Source organism: Bufo gargarizans, chromosome 1 (genome assembly GCF_014858855.1).
Source record: "Bufo gargarizans isolate SCDJY-AF-19 chromosome 1, ASM1485885v1, whole genome shotgun sequence".
Classification (NCBI taxonomy): domain Eukaryota; kingdom Metazoa; phylum Chordata; class Amphibia; order Anura; family Bufonidae; genus Bufo; species Bufo gargarizans.
Window position 1 is genome coordinate 173,968,902 of NC_058080.1, and position 12,499 is coordinate 173,981,400.

Here is a 12,499-nt window from a genome sequence, read left to right on the forward strand (position 1 = left end):
AGCATGCTGCGATTTTCACGCAACGCATAAGTGATGCGTGAAAATCACCGCTCATGTGAACAGCCCGATAGAAATGAATGGGTCGGTATTCAGTGCGGGTGCAATGCGTTCAACTCACGCATCGCATCCGCGCCCGTGTGAAAGGGGCCTTATGGATAAAGCCGAACGCTGTCCCGCTGGTCATGCAGTGAATTGAACAGCAAGTTTGGGACCAGTTTTGTGGGGATTAAAACAATGGTGCCCCCAGAGATCAGATATTTCTAACCTATCCTGTGTTGTCCACTGCAGAAAAAAAAAATACTTGTTTGCCACCATTCACCGTGCAGTTTAAATAACATTACATTTATTACACAAGTCATCATGCGATAGTGCATTTTTGAAAATATTTTGCTAAATATGAACGCTTTCCTATGTCAACACATCTTGACAACCATTGCTCCCTAAGAGTACAAAATTGGGATTCCAATGGGGTAACAGAAGGTTGTGAGGCCAGGATTGGAGTTATCTCCAGCTCATGTAGCCGTATGTTGGCATCTTCTTTTAGCAGGAGTCATTTTGAATAGAACCATACTGAGGTGCATATAACAGCAAATTCCACAGTTCTCTGTGTGGCTTATTAACATTTTTAGGACATGCAATGTCCTGCATGTATATTTGATTTTTAACACTTATAGAAAACCACTTTTTATACAAAAAGGTAACCAGTAAAAACCAGTAAAATCTCTTTCTCGATCTTCATTGGGGACACAGAAACAGTGGGTATAGCTATGTCCTCTAGGAGGCGTTGACACTAGGGTTGGGCGATATACCGGTATCACGATATACCGCGGTATTAAAAAAACGGCGATATGGCGATATCGCCGTTTCCTAAATACCGCGGTATTTTCTGACATCATCAAAGCGGTCAGACCTCTTCTAAACGTGCGTCCGCCCGCCCCTGCACCTTGCATAGCGCTGGGTAATTACTTCCTCTCGCTCCTGGCCTGCCTCCTTCTTGCTCCGCCTCCCTTAGTCAAGTCTCCACCCACCATCTGACGTCGTCATCCACCAGTGCCGGCTCTGTGTGTGGCGAACTGGCGATCCCCTGTGTGAGTACTGGTGTCTCTGGAGAGACTTTTTCTGCGGCTGTCTCACTAGTGTGTGCTCTGTCTGATGACGAAATTATAAACCTACTACTTCCTGCAGCGGCCGCCCTGACTCTCCCTCCTCCTCGCTCCCATAAGACCTTATTATAACGCCTCCTTGTGGCCCCCCATACAGTGTAACGCCTCCTTGTGGCCCCCCATACAGTGTAACGCCTCCTTGTGGCCCCCCATACAGTGTAACGCCTCCTTGTGGCCCCCCATACAGTGTAACGCCTCCTTGTGGCCCCCCATACAGTGTAACGCCTCCTTGTGGCCCCCCATACAGTGTAACGCCTCCTTGTGGCCCCCCATACAGTGTAACGACATCTCCCTGTGGCCCCCCATACAGTGTAACGACATCTCCCTGTGGCTGCCCCCATACAGTGTAACGACATCTCCCTGTGGCTGCCCCCATACAGTGTAACGACATCTCCCTGTGGCTGCCCCCATACAGTGTAACGACATCTCCCTGTGGCTGCCCCCATACAGTGTAACGACGTCTCCCTGTGGCTGCCCCCATACAGTGTAACAACGTCTCCCTGTGGCTGCCCCCATACAGTGTAACGTCTCCCTGTGGCTGCCCCCATACAGTATAACGTCTCCCTGTGGCTGCCCCCATACAGTATAACGTCTCCCTGTGGCTGCCCCCATACAGTGTAACGTCTCCCTGTGGCTGCCCCCATACAGTGTAACGTCTCCCTGTGGCTGCCCCCATACAGTGTAACGTCTCCCTGTGGCTGCCCCCATACAGTGTAACGTCTCCCTGTGGCTGCCCCCATACAGTGTAACGTCTCCTTGTGGCTGCCCCATACAGTATAACGTCTCCTTGTGGCTGCCCCCATACAGTGTAACGTCTCCTTGTGGCTGCCCCCATACAGTGTAACGTCTCCTTGTGGCTGCCCCCATACAGTGTAACGTCTCCTTGTGGCTGCCCCCATACAGTGTAACGTCTCCTTGTGGCTGCCCCCATACAGTGTAACGTCTCCCTGTGGCTGTCCCCATACAGTATAACGCCTTGTGTTTTTTTTTCTTTTAAATGGGCATTTATCGCGATATATATCGTTATCGCGATAACTTTTTTAATATCGTTATCGTCTGAATATTTTTGATATCGTCCAACCCTAGTTGACACTAGTAAAAGCTGTTAGCTCCTCCCCTGGCAGCTATACCCCCTCCAGCCTGGAGAGAGAGCTTCAGTTTGTGCACAAGCAGTAGGAGAAGCAAGCTAACCAATGAAAAAAAACATGGAAACCAACAAAGGACCCACAAGGGGGTTCTAACCAGCAACTGCCACAACTGTGGCCGAACAACATCACTTGGGTGGGTGCTATGTCCCCCAATGAAAAGAGAGAAAGAGATTTTATAGATAAGTCTTACAAACATCTCGTTTTCTCGCCCATATTCATTGGGGGACAGAGGAACCGTGGGACGTCCAAAAGCAGTCCACAGGGAGGGAAAACCACAGACCCACGGAAGCAAGAGTCCCTGCAGGCATCTAAGAAACTGCCGCCTGCAAGACCAAGCGGCCCAAGACAGCGTCCGAATTTTGTGAATGTGTGTAAGGAATACCAGGTAGCCGCCTTGCACAGCTGTGCGACCAAAGCGCGATTCCTCTAAGCCCAAGAAGTGCCCATCGCTCTGGTGGAGAGAACCGTGACACCTAAGGGTGGAACCCTGCCCCGGGTGCGGTATGCTTCAGCAATTGCAGACCGAATCCAGGGTGCAATTGCCACCTTGGAGGCAGCAGGACCCTCCGGGATGACAAAAATGGAGTCTGTGCGCCGGAAGGAACTGGAGGCTTCAGAGCCCTGACAACGTCCAAATGATGCAACTCCCTTTCCCTAGGAGAGGGACTCAATGAGGGAAGGACAATTTCTTCATTGATATGGAAGTCAGAGACCACTTTCGGGAGAATAGTAGGAACGGGACGGAGACAGCTTTATCCTTGCGAAGAACCAGGAAGAGTTATCTGCAGGAGAGAGCCGCCAACTCGGACACCCATCTGATGGCCACAAGACAAACCACCTCCCAGGACAGGAGTTGGAGTGAAATTTCCTGCAAGGGCTCAAATGGAGAAACCTGGAGCACTGAGAGGACTATATTCAAATCCCAAGGTGGCAGAGCAGGACGGAACAGAGGAACCATATGTGCCACTCCCTCAAGGAAGGTTTTATGGGCCCCAGAAAACGCTGGAAAAAGATAGACAGCACCGACACCTGACCCTTCAAGGAACTAAGGGCTAAACCAAGGTCCAACCCTGATTGTAGAAAGGATAAGACCATGGGGAGATAAAAACGGAGCAGGGGGGATGTTTCGGCTTTCACAGAAGCCCAGGAAGGATCTCCAGGTTCTGTAATAGATCCTGTACGATGCAGGCTTCATGGCTTGAATCATAGTGTGGATGACGTCCGCCGAAAACCCTCTTCGCGTTAGAATGGCGGTTTCAATAGCCACGCCATCAAACGAAGAGACATTAAATGCCGATGGAAGACTAGACCCTGCGAAAGAAGGTCGTCTCTGAGTAACAGTGACCAAGGAACGTCTCCTAGAAGGAGAACGAGGTCGGTGTAGCACGCGCGACAGGGCCAATCCGGGGCGACTAGGATTGTCGGAATGCCCTCCATCCTGATCTTCCGTAGAACCCTTGACAGGAGGGGGAAGGGGGGGGGAACACATAAAGGAGGGAGAACCCCTGCCAAGGGGAGATCAGGGTGTCCACACCGCATGCTTCCGGATCTCTTGCTCGGAAGAGAAAGGTGGGAAGTTTTCGATTGAGTCTCGAGGCCATCAAGTCCACGTCTGGGCGACCCCAACGTAGACAGATCGCCTCGAACACCTCCGGGTGCAGGGACCACTCGCCCGGATTTATTGTCGTCCTGCTGAGGAAGTCTGCAGTCCAGTTCTCCACACCCGGGATGTAGATTGCTGAAATTGCCAGTATGTGGGTCTCCGCCCACTGCAAGATCTTGGCAGATTCCTGCATCGCCGCAGAACTGCGTGTTCCCCCCTGGTGGTTGATGTACGCCACCGTCATGACGTTGCACGATTGAACTCTGACCAGGCAACCCCTTAGGAGATGAGTCCAGTGCTGGAGGGACAGAAGAATCGCCCTGGGCTCCAGGACATTGATCGGAAGCTTGGACTCTGACCGAGACCATGTGCCTTGGACTGTCCCAGGAGGGAAAACAACCATCTTCCCCAACACCTTCATCCATAGGCGAATGGATGGGAGCCTCCAGTGAAGGAGAAATCTCACGGAGCGGTGTAAAGCCAGGCGCTTGTCCAGGGGAAGGTGAACCTGTACCGCTTCTGTGTCCAGAAGCATGCCCAGAAACACAAGTTGTCTGGATGGAGTCAAAGATGATTTCTGAAAATTGACCAGCCACCCGAAGCGTGTAAGGGCTTCCAGCGTGATCTCCACGCTGCTCGACGGTTGAGCGTGAGATGTCTTCCAGATTAGGCATAAGGAAGACACCTCTGGAACGGAGAAGGGCGAGAAGGGGGGCCAGTACCTTTGTGAAGACCCACTGGAGGCGGAGGAACCTGTTCATCAGCTTGAGGTCCAGGATTGGGTGCACAGAGCCCTCCTTCTTGGGGACCACAAATAGATTTGAGTAGAACCCCTTGAACCTCTCTGCTGGGGGAACAGGAGAGATGACTCCCTGAGGATACAATCTCGAGTGCCCAAGCTTCGGAGATGTGGGTCCGCCAGACATCCTGGAAGAGTAGAAGGTGGCCCTGTTGGGTGGGGGCGCACCTTCAGGCTGAGGGTTGTTTAGCCACGGAAGGTCGAGCGGCCTGAGCTCTGGGACGCCAGGATAGTTGCACCCGAAAGGACGGCTTTTTACGCCGATCCTGGGAAGTACCTGCGGAAGAGTTTGCTGCGGAGCGGAAACTAGCAAATCGGCGAAAGGACCTACCACAGGAGGAACCTGACCTGGCGTGCGAGGCACGCTTCACCCTAGGTTGTGGGAGATGGGTGCTCTTACCTCCCGTGGCCTCAAATATAATTTCGTCCAGCCAGGTCCCAAAGAAGGGAAGACCGATTAGGGAGCACTTGGATGTTGAGTCCGCTGCCCACACCTTTAGCCAGAGCTCGCGGCATAAGGTGACTGCAATGAGGGTGCATGCATCCAAAGACGCCTCGCAGAGGAACTTCCCCGCCTGGCTGATCAGCTGGGCCAAGGAGTCCTGAACAGGAACCTCGGAAGCCAGGTCTTGGTCCAGCTGACAGCCCCACTCAGAGATCGCTTTTGCCAAAAACGGGTCTAAGCGCTGACCCTGTAGCTGCAAAGAGGGATTTCGTCAAGGATTCCATCCTGCGATCTTCAGGTGTCTGAAGGGAGGATCCATCGGGTACTGGAATAGCTGTATTTTGGGCTAGCCGTTCTACTGGTGGGTCGACATTGGGAGGGGATGCACACGTGGACACACAATCCGCTGGAAATGGATATAGAACATCCAGCTTCTTAGGGGTGGTAAAGCGCATGTCTAGATGATCTCAAGCCTTAGAAACCACCGCAGAAAAATCATTATAGTGAGGAGACACCTTTAAGGCCTGTTTAGGAAAAAGGATACACCCTAGTGGTAAGTGGAAGGGGGATTATCCTGCACCTGGAAGGTGTCAAGGATGGCAGCAATGAGGCTATCTAAAGTGGAGGCCATCTTGGAAGGCTGATCCGTATTCATGTCCAAGTAAGAATTCTCTACCTCCCCTTTAGACGGCAGATCCCCAGGGGGAAAAGCCTGAGTGAGATCTTATACGGGGTGGAGAGGGCGATGCGTCTGACAAGGAATCATGTCCTGCTCTAGGACGCTTTTGTGATTGCCATGCACTGGCGGGCTCACCAGAGGGAAGTGCCCCAGAGGTGTCACCCGAGAAGGAAGTTCTGGAGGGTGCATCTGAGGGAGGTGCAACCTGCGCCGGATTCTCAACCAAGCGACCCACGATAGATAGGGTGGATTGGGAGATTTTGGAGAGGTTTTCCACCGCCTGAGAGAGGGTTCTGGCCCAATCTGGCAACTCAGAGACAAGAGGGGAAGGCAGCTGTACGGGCTAAAGGGGGGGCCCCTGCCTGGATGCCTGACAAGCAGTGCCGACAGAATCTGGTTGCCCGCAAGGGAATTTTGCATGGAGCAGGCATAATGGACAGATATTGGAAGCTTAGGGGGAGCACCCGTGGGCTCAGACATGATAGAACCAACAGAAAAACACACACCCTGAGGCTGGAGAGGGTATGGCAACCTAAAGGAGAGAGGGGACAAGAGTTCCTACCAGAGCCCAGAAACAACGAGCTACCGCCGGAGGAGAATGCCCGCCTCAGAAGAGCTTCCTTCAGCGCTGTGGCGGCAAGAGGGAAGTCCCGCAATAATCCCAGCTCCACCTCAGGCCGTTTAACTGCTGCATACAGCGCAAGCGCCCGTTCGCCAGTAACCCCTGCAGTGCCGCCTGCCACTGTTCCGGAAAGTGCCCGGGATTGGAGTCCTGTCTGTCTATGTGCGACGTGACCCCCGCCCTGTTCCGCTGGAGGGCCATGCGCTCTACTCCGTACTGGCAAGTGAGGTTAGGAAGACTGCACGGCAGGAAGGGGGGACCGAGGCGTCCAAGTGACCCAGAACCAGATATGCCCCTACATAAAACATATATGGGGGGGGGAGGGGAGGGTTTGGTCGGTGGGCTGGAGCAGCCATTCAACTTATCTGTCCTGCTGACCGTCTTCACCCTTCTTCTGCTCCAGCAGGGGTCACCTCTTAAGTTACTGGCACCGTAGTGGCAGGACACTGGGAGAGGGACTTGGTCAGGTGACCCATCAGCTGGCAGGATGCAGGGGAACGAGGCTGCCCTGGTCCACCTTGTCTTCTTGTGGGGGAGGAGGCAGTGTGGTGGACCAACACTGGCATGCTCCCCCGGGAGAACAGGGAGGCTGGGAGACCACTGTTTCCCACCTGAAAGAAGAAAAAAAACAATAAAATAAAAAATCTTCAAGGAAGCCAGGGAGGTCTTGCCTCCTATGACACTAGGAAAAAACTGAAGCTCTCTCTCCAGGCTGGAGGGGGTATAGCTGTCGTGGAAGGGGCTAACAGCTTATGCCTAGTGTCAATGCCTTCTAGAGGACATAGCTATACCCACAGTTCCTGTGTCCCCCAATGAATATGGGCGAGAAAAGTGGTTTTGTGTTTTTATTGCAAACTTTTTTTTAAATTAAACTTAAATTAAACGGAGGCAATGTCTCTGATCGTCCATAACGACAATCGCAGATATTTAACCCCTCAGATTTTGTGACCACGGCTCCCTCCCAAGGTGATCAAGGAAGCTGTTCATTCTCTGTGGAGGCTTGGAGCGACAGGAAGACTTGAGGCTACCACAGCAATATGCTGAGGCAAGACACCATCTCTCACAGACTGCAATGGTAAGTCATGTATTGGCACACAGCAGAGCTCAGAACGGAAGGAGTGCCATTTTGCTTTTGAAGGGCAGATTGGATTTGGAAGCCACCTCAAACTTGCACCACCCCTGAAGCACTAGTACAGTGGAAACCCCCAAAATTTCCCCATTTTTTTTAAAGTACAGCCCCAATGAATTCAGCTAGGGGTGTAGTGATAGTTTTGACCCCACAGATGTTTCATACAATTTATTAAACGCAGGAATGTGCAAATGAAAAATTACATTTTTTCCAATAGTATGTAGCTTTAGCGCCACATTTTTCATTTTGCAGAGAATTAGGCTACATTCACACGACCGTTGTTTTGGTCCACATCCAAGCCACATTTTTTTGCGGCTCGGATGCGGACCCATTCACTTCAATAGGGCAGCAAAAGATGCAGACAGCACTCGGTGTGCTGCCTGCATCCGTTTCCCCGTTCTGTGACCTCGCAAAAAGAATAGAACATGCAATTTACAGAACGCACACGGGCAGCATCCCTGTTTTGTGGATCCGCAATTTGTGGACGGCAAAACACGACACGGTTGTGTGAATGTAGCCTTAAAAGGAGAACACGTGTTTGGGGACGTGACAGCACTCAGAAGAGATGGGGCAGCAGCTGGATTTTCTAACATGGAATTTAGGCCTCATGCACACGCCCGTTCCCTTTTTTTTGCGGTCCGCAAACCGCGGATCCGCAAAAAACAGAAGCCGTCCGTGTGCCTTCCGCAATTTGCGGAATGGAAAGCCCATTGAAGAAATGCATATTCTTGTCCGCAAAACGGACAAGAATAGTACATGTTATATTTTTTTTGCGGGGCTACGGAACAGAGCAACGGATGCAGACAGCACACGGAGTGATATCCGCATCTTTTGTGGCCCATTGAAGTGAATGGGTCCGCATCCTAGCCGCAAAAACGTTCGGATGCGGACTAATACAACAGTCGTGTGCATGAGGCCTTACTGAAATGTTTTTAACCTTCTCAGGACCGCCGCACGCAGGATTGCGAGATTTACTCTGAACGCGCACACACAGGAGCGCTCATTCACAGGAAGCAAAGGTAAACCAGTGGATCTACAGCCTGCCAGCGGCGATCATTCGCTGGCAGGCTGTAGATGCGATTTTTAACCCCTGAAAGGTATATCAGACGCTGTTTTGTTAACAGCGTCTGAGATACCTGCTACCTGGTCTTCTGGTGGCCCCTTTTGCTTGGATCGACCACCAGAGGACACAGGCAGCTCTGTAATAAGTAGCACCAAGCACCACACTACACTATCCCCCCCACCGTCACTTATTAACCCCTGATCACCCCCCTGTCATTGATCAACCCCCTGTAAGGCTCCATTCAGACGTCCGTATGTGTTTTGTGGATCCGTGATCCACAAAACACGGACACCGCGGATCTGAAAAACACGGACACTGGCAATGTGCTTTCCGCATTTTGCCAGAACTATATAGAAAATGCCTTTTCTTGTCCGCAATTGCGGACAAGAATAGGACATGTTCTATAGGCTCTACAAAAAACGCAGTGTTCGCCCAATTAGGCCTGATCTTGTGCGCACACTTGCGTTCAGTCCGCCCCATCGCAGTGACAGAGATTTTTTTTTTCTGATCATTGCAAAAACACCGTAAAATCGCTGCAGCGCTATAAAGATCACTTTTGAGGGGCATGGCGAGTTCATAGAAGATTATTATTATTTTTTGGGGGCACAGATTAGCAGAATTTTTTCTTTTTTTTTTCTTACAAAGCCTCATATTCCACTAACTTGTGACAAGCAATAAAATCTCACATGAACTCACCATACCCCTCACGGAATCCAAATGCGTAAAATTTTTTAGACATTTATATTCCAGACTTCTTCTCACGCTTTAGGGCCCCTAAAATGCTAGGGCAGTACAAATACTCCACAAGTGACCCCATTTTGAAAAGAAGACAACCCAAGGTATTCCGTGAGGGGCATGGCGAGTTCCTAGAATTTTTATTTTATTTTTTGGCTCAAGTTAGCGGAAAATGTTTTTTTTTTTTTTTTTTTCTCTTACAAAATCATTTTCCGCTAACTTGTGCCAAAGAAAAAACATGCCCCTCACGGAATACCTTGGGGTGTCTTCTTTCCAAAATGGGGTCACTTGTGGGGTATTTATACTACCCTGGCATTTTAGGGGCCCTAAAGCGTGAGAAGAAGTCTGGAATCCAAATGCCTAAAAATGCCCTCCTAAAAGGTACTCGTTGGAATTTGGGCCCCTTTGCGCACCTAGGCTGCAAAAAAGTGTCACACATGTAGGGCTGAAACGATTACTCGATTAAATCGAGTAATTCGACACAAAAAATCCTTGATGCAAATTTTTTGCATCGAAGATTCGTTTGTGTCATGTTACCACGGAGCGGGAGTGAAGCGCTTGCTATTACTCCCGCTCCGTGGTCTCCCGCTGCGCTTGGAATACTCACCTTTCCAGCAGGCGGCCTCCGGACACTCCACAGTACGTCCATGGTCCCGCGCTGCTCTGACCTCCTGAGGTACGCACGCCGCGACCTGACGCACTGCGTGACGTCAGGAGCAGAGCAGCGCAGAACGATGGAGTGTCGGCAGCGCCCCTGCTGGAAAGGTAAGTTGGTGAAACCGAGGGGGTGGGGCGCAACTAAGGCCAGGCGCCTGGAGTGCACAGCGTCATAGAAACCAGTGACGCTGTGCAATCCGGGTGTCAGGAGGAGCATGGCGGCAGAGCTGATGGCACAATGGGGGCACAGCTGATGGCACAATGGGGGCAGAACTAATGGGGCAGAGCTGATGGCACAAGGGGGTAGAGCTAATGGGGCAGAGCTGATGGCACAATGGGGGCAGAGCTGATGGCACAATGGGGGCAGAGCTGATGGCACAAGGGGGCAGAGCTAATGGGGCAGAGCTGATGGCACAATAGGGGCAGAGCTGATGGCATAATGGGGGCAGAGCTGATGGCACAATGGGGGCAGAGCTGATGGCATAAGGGGACAGAGCTATAGGGGCAGAGCTGATGGCACAAGGGGGCAGAGCTGATGGCACAATGGGGGCAGAGCTGATGGCACAAGGGGGCAGAGCTGATGGCACAATGGGGGCAGCGCTAATGGGGCAGAGCTGATGGCACAAGGGGGCAGAGCTGATGGCACAAGGGGGCAGAGCTGATGGCACAAGGGGGCAGAGCTGATGGCACAAGGGGGCAGAGCTGATGGCACAGGGGGGGCAGAGCTGATGGCACAAGGGGGGCAGAGCTGATGGCACAAGGGGGGCAGAGCTGATGGCACAAGGGGGCAGAGCTGATGGCACAAGGGGGCAGAGCTGATGGCACAAGGGGGCAGAGCTGATGGCACAAGGGGGCAGAGCTGATGGCACTGGGGTGAGGGGGAGCTCATGGCACTGGGGTGAGGGGGAGCTCATGGCACTGGGGTGAGGGGGAGCTCATGGCACTGGGGTGAGGGGGAGCTCATGGCACTGGGGTGAGGGGGAGCTCATGGCACTGGGGTGAGGGGGAGCTCATGGCACTGGGGTGAGGGGGAGCTCATGGCACTGGGGTGAGGGGGAGCTCATGGCACTGGGGTGAGGGGGAGCTCATGGCACTGGGGTGAGGGGGAGCTCATGGCACTGGGGTGAGGGGGAGCTCATGGCACTGGGGTGAGGGGGAGCTCATGGCACTGGGGTGAGGGGGAGCTCATGGCACTGGGGTGAGGGGGAGCTCATGGCACTGGGGTGAGGGGGAGCTCATGGCACTGGGGTGAGGGGGAGCTCATGGCACTGGGGTGGGGAGAGCTGATGGCACTGGGGGGAACTGATGCAATTGGGCTGATCGCACAGTGGGGAACAAAGGGTGTTGGGGACTGATGGCAGGGGGTCTGATGAGTTTTTATAAAGGAAAACAGTCTATTATTTTTTTCTTATTAGATTACTCGATTATTCGTAAAAAATAATCGATAGAATACTCGATTACTAAAATAATCGTTTACTGCAGCCCTACACACATGTGGTATCGCGGTACTCAGGAGAAGTAGCGCAATGTGTTTTGGGGTGTCTTTTTACATATACCCATGCTGGATGAGAGAAATATCTCTCTAAAAGACAACTTTTACAATTTTTTTTATACAAAGTTGTCAATTGACAGAGATATTTCTCTCACCCAGCATGGGTATATGTAAAAATACACCCCAAAACACATTGCCCTACTTCTCCTGAGTACGGCGACACCACATGTGTGACACTTTTTTGCAGCCTAGGTGCGTAAAGGGGCCGAAAGTCCAACGAGTACCTTTAGGCTTTACAGGGTTGCTCACAATTTAGCCACGCCCAAAATGCCAGAACAGTAAACACACCCCACAAATTACCCCATTTCGGAAAGTAGACACCCCAAGTAGTTCGCTGAGGGGCATATTGAGTCCATGAAAGATTGAACTTTTTGTCACAAGTTAGCGGAAAGGTAGACTTTGTGAGAAAAAAAAAGCAATTTCCGCTAACTTGTGCCAAAAAACAAAACAAAAAACTTCTATGAACTCGCCATGCCCCTCACGGAATACCTTGGGGTGTCTTCTTTCCAAAATGGGGTTACATGTGGTGTATTTATACTGCCCTGGCATTTTAGGGGCCCTAAAGCGTGAGAATCCAAATGCCTAAAAATGCCCTCCTAAAAGATACTCATTGGAATTTGGGCCCCTTTGCGCATCTAGGCTGCAAAAAAAATGTCACACATGTGGTATCACCGTACTCAGGAGAAGTAGGGCAATGTGTTTTGGGGTGTATTTTTACATATACCCATGCTGGGTGAGAGAAATATCTCTGTAAAATGACAACTTTGTATAAAAGAAATTGAAAAGTTGTCTTTTAGAGAGATATTTATCTCACCCAGCATGAGTATATATAAAAAGGCACCCCAAAACACATTGCCCTACTTCTCATGAGTACGATATAAAAAGGCACCCCAAAACACATTGC